This window comes from Leucoraja erinacea, chromosome 45, assembly GCF_028641065.1.
Source record: "Leucoraja erinacea ecotype New England chromosome 45, Leri_hhj_1, whole genome shotgun sequence".
NCBI classification, from domain to species: Eukaryota; Metazoa; Chordata; class Chondrichthyes; order Rajiformes; family Rajidae; genus Leucoraja; species Leucoraja erinaceus.
The window spans coordinates 77,501-82,061 of NC_073421.1; the positions used below are offsets into that span (position 1 = coordinate 77,501).

General features: G+C 53.0%; 1 protein-coding gene across 1 annotated transcript in view; it reads right to left on the reverse strand.

The window, feature by feature from the left end:
- Positions 1-2,601, reverse strand: part of LOC129715003 (neuroligin-4, X-linked-like) — a 19,593-nt gene extending 16,992 nt beyond the window's left edge. Inside the window, exon 1 of the mRNA XM_055664818.1 lies at positions 2,076-2,601. The gene's annotated coding sequence lies outside the window, so the exon portion shown is untranslated. The remainder of the gene's footprint in view (positions 1-2,075) is intronic.
- Between the last annotated feature and the right edge of the window lie 1,960 nt (positions 2,602-4,561).

A 4,561-nucleotide genomic window follows, 5' to 3' on the forward strand; every position in this document is an offset into this window, starting at 1 on the left:
GTTTGTGTGAAAGCGCCGCAGTGATTCCGGGCAAACTAGGTTGGAACAGAGAGGGAGAGAGAGACGCGGATAGAGAGATAGATAGAGGGGGGAGGGAGAGAGAGAGAGAGAGACAGGGAGAGAAGAGAGAGACAGGGAGAGAGAGAGGGGGGAGAGAGAGAGGGGGGGAGAAAGGGGGGAGAGGGAGAGGGGAGAGGGAGACAGAGAGAGAGTGGCAGAGAGATATAGAGAGAGACAGAAGGAGAGACGGGGAGAGGGGAGAGGGGGAGAGGGGGAAGGGGAGAGGGAGGGAGGGAGGGAGAGGGAGAGGGGGAGGGAGAGGGGTGTGCAAGAAGGCATGCGGGCAAGTGTGGAAATTAAATTTACACATTTTGAATATTGTTTCCAAAGGAGAAAGCAAGTGCAAAGAGAATGGGCGAGCAAGACTGAAAGAGAGAGAGAGAGAGACAGAGAAACGCAATACGAGGCAAACACAGAACGGGGTTGACCAGCGCCGCAGAGAGTGAAGAGGGGGGGGGGGGGGGGGTTAGGGGTGAGTGTAGGGGGGGGGGAGAGAGTGGGGAGAGGAGGTGCAGAGAGGTGCAGGGGGGGGGGGGGAGAGAGAGGGGGGGGAGGGGAGAGGATGGAGAGCGGTGAGAGAAAACCGCAGCACCCGGAGCCTGCGCTGCATCTCCCTCCATCCCCCCCACACACACACACACACACGGACATCAACGCAGTGGGGTCCAGCTCTGTCACCCACACACTGGCACCCGGGGGCGGGGGGGGGGGGGGGAGGGTAGAGAGGGGGAGAGACAGTGGGGGGGGGGTGTTTTCAAAGCCATTCTCACGCCAACTTTATACCTCCCGGCGCAGGCTGAGGGGGCCGGGGAGGGGGGGAGAGGAGAGGAGAGGGGAGGTGGGAGAGGGAGAGGAGAGGAGAGGAGAGGGAGGAGGAGAGGAGAGGAGAGGAGAGAGGGAGAGAGGAGAGGATGAGAGAGAGGAGGAGGATGAGGAGAGGGAGGAGAGGAGAGGAGAGGAGGGGAGGAGAAGGAGAGGAGAGGGAGAGGAGATGAGAGGAGGAGGGGGGAGATGAGAGAGTGGGAGGAGGAGGGAGAGGACAGGGGGGAGGGGGAGAGGGGAGAGGAGGGGGAGGGAGGGGGAGGGAGGGGAGAGGAGAGGAGGGGGGGGGGGAGGGAGAGGACGGATGGCCGCATACACTTAAACACCAAATAACATGTAGCTCCAAAAGGATTGCAGGTAAATAAATCGATTCCACAACATGTTCGGCCAGAATCTGTGCAAAGTATATTGGTATCATCGCAGCCGCTCCAAACCCCGCAGACACGACCCAGACTGCAATTATCTCTCTGTTTTTGTTCTTTCCTTCTGTCTATCCGTTATTTTATAGAAAGCTTTTTGTTATAGAAAGCACAGTCTTTCTCTCCATAAGCTTGTCACGTTTCCATACACACGCTCACACTGACACACATAGACACACACATACATACGGTCACACACACACATATGACAAACACACACACACACACACAGACACACACACTCACGGGCAGATATGGTCACACGCAGAAACATACATACACACACACACACACACACACACAATCACACACACACACACACATTGGGACACACACACACTCAAACGCACACTCACACACACTCACACACACACACACACACACACACACACACACACACACACACACGCAAACGCACACACACACACACACACACACACACACACATACACACAAACACACACACACACAAACACACACACACACACACAAACACACACACACACACACACACATACACACACACACACACACACAAGTCCCCGTCTCCTGTCCAGCCACCTTTACCCGCTTGCTCCATCGGGCGCTGACAGCTTTCAACCCCCAGATATACACAATGGTCCAGTTTGTATTTGACATCAAGTCACCCACACAACGAGCTGCCCGCCCCCCGTGGTGAAGCCACCAGGGTCCCCAGCAACAGCGAGCCTGGCCGCGACCAGCGAGACGGTCAGTGCCGGCCGGTGTATACAGATCCCATCAGCGCCGACCTACCTTCACTGCTCCCCTCTACCGCCGACACACGGCTCCGGCGATTCTTCACCCCTCTCCTCCTCGTCTCGCACCTTCTGGGGGGGGTCTGGTCGGGTGTTTTTTAATTTGAATTTGTTTTTTTAAATCCCCTCTCTTCTTCTCAAATCTCTCTTCTCTCCCCCCCGGAGACAGATATTTACACACGCCAGCAGTCTACGTATTCCGCGACTGCAAAGATTTCTTCGCCGGTGCTTGTGTCTTGATTTGTTTCCCGCTTGCTGTTTGTCTTCTCCTCCTCCTCTCTCTCTCTCTCCCTCTCCCTCTCCCTCCTCCTTCGTTATATCCAAGGCGACGTGTGCATTCTGTCCTTTCCTTGGCCACACCGTGAGAGACAGAGAGACACAGAGAGACACACACACACAGAGAGAGACAGAGAGATAGTCGCTGACCGCTCGCCACTTGGACTTGTTGAAATTAAGACTGAAACCGACGCGGCAGGAAGACACTGGGTGGATTGAACAGAGAGGGGGGGGGGGGGAGAGAGGAGGAGGAGAGGGGGGGTGAGGGAGGCAAGGTTGTGTGTGTGTGTGTGTGTGTGGCCCCCTGGCCCAGGCGCTGAGAGAATGAGAGAAAGAGAGAGGGAGAGAGAAGGGGGGTGGGGAGAGAAATGCAAGAGAGAGACACTGAAGCAATTTTCCCCCTCTCTCTCTCTCCCCCCCCTCCCTCCCTCTCCCTAAAACGCTCCTAACCATTGGCCAGGAGCAGGGGGGGGGGGAACATTTTACAAGCACGCCAGCCAATAGATTTTTTTTTAAATCCTTCCTTTTTATATATTATTACTGATGCTGGCGACGGTATGTGAGGGGAAAAAAGCATCTGGATTCGCCAGCTGACTATCGTGTAGACTGAATACTGCATCCAGTCACCCTCCGCCTATCAATCTATCCATCTATCACTTCCATCTCCATTTCAATCTATCAATATCCATCCACCTTGCCATCATTCTACTCTCCCAGCTGCCCGTCTCCTTGTATATTCCTCTCAGTGTCTACTCATCCGTCAATGTGTACTTAGCATCAATGTTTATCTATATCTGTCTTTCCAATATAAGTCCCTGTCCCACTGTACGAGTTCATTCCAAGAGTTCTCCCCGAGTTTGCCCTGATTCGAACTCGGAGATTTACCATAATGGCCACTCGTCGGTACTCGGGGCTCTCGTGGACATTTTTCAACATGTTGAAAAATCTTCACGAGTCTTACCTGCCGTTAGGGAGTCTTCCCAAGTACCTGCCGTTAGCCCTAAGAGACGTCCCCGAGCTCCGAGGTACCCACTACGTTCATTCTCCGTGCTTACCATGAGTTTGATTGTTGTTTTTAAACTCGGGAGAGCTCTTGGAATGAACTCGTACCATGGGACAGGGCTTTTAAATCAGCTTATAGGCACAAAATGCTGCAGTAACTCACACTGCAGCAGGTCAGGCAGCATCTCTGGAGAGAAGGAATGGGTGACGTTTTGGGGTTGAGACCCCAATTCAGACTCGTGTCAGTTCGGTGCAGTTCAGTTTATTGTCACGTGTACCGAGGTACAGTGAAAAGCTCTTGCTGCGGGCCAACCAGCCAGCCAGCGGAAAGACAACAACATCCAGTCAATGTACAGTGCAAGGTAAAGCCAGCAAAGTCCGATCAAGGATAGTCCGAGAGTCACCAATGAGGTAGATAGTAGTTCAGCACTGCTCACTGGTTGTGGTAGGATGGTTCAGTTGCCTGGTAACAGCTGGGAAGAAACTGTCCACACACCCACCACTCTTTGTGTAAAACAGTGACCCCCCCCCCCCCCCAGATTCCTATTAAATCTTTCCCCTTTCACCTTAAACCTGTATCCTCCCTTAACCCTGTATTCTCTAGTCCATGATTCAACCTACTCTGGGCAAGAAACTACCCAAATTATTCCTCTCATGATTTTGTACACTTCGAAAAGATCACCCCTCATCCTCCGATGCTACAAAGAGTAGAGTCCCAGCCTACTCAACCTCTCTCTATAGCTCACACCCTCTAGTCCTGGCTACATCCTGGTAAATCTCTACTTGTTAGTAGGATGGTTCAGTTGCCTGATAACAGCTGGGAAGAAACTATCCCTGAATCTGGAGGTGTGCGTGCGTTTTCACACTTCTGTACCTCTTGCCCGATGGGAGAGGGGAGAAGAGGGGGTGGCCGGGGTGGGGCACGTCCTTGATTATACAGCTGATTGATTGATTGAAAGGTACAGCATGGAGCAGGCTCTTTGGCCCATCGACTCCATGCCTATGCATTCACGCTGTTTAGATTTTAGAGATGCAGCGTGGAAACAGGCCACTCGGCCTGCTGATGGTATGCCTACCCATTCACACTATTAGACTTAGAAACATAGAAACATAGAAATTAGATGCAGGAGTAGGCCATTCGGCCCTTCGAGCCTGCACCGTCATTCAATATGATCATGGCTGATCATCCAACTCAGTATCCCGTAC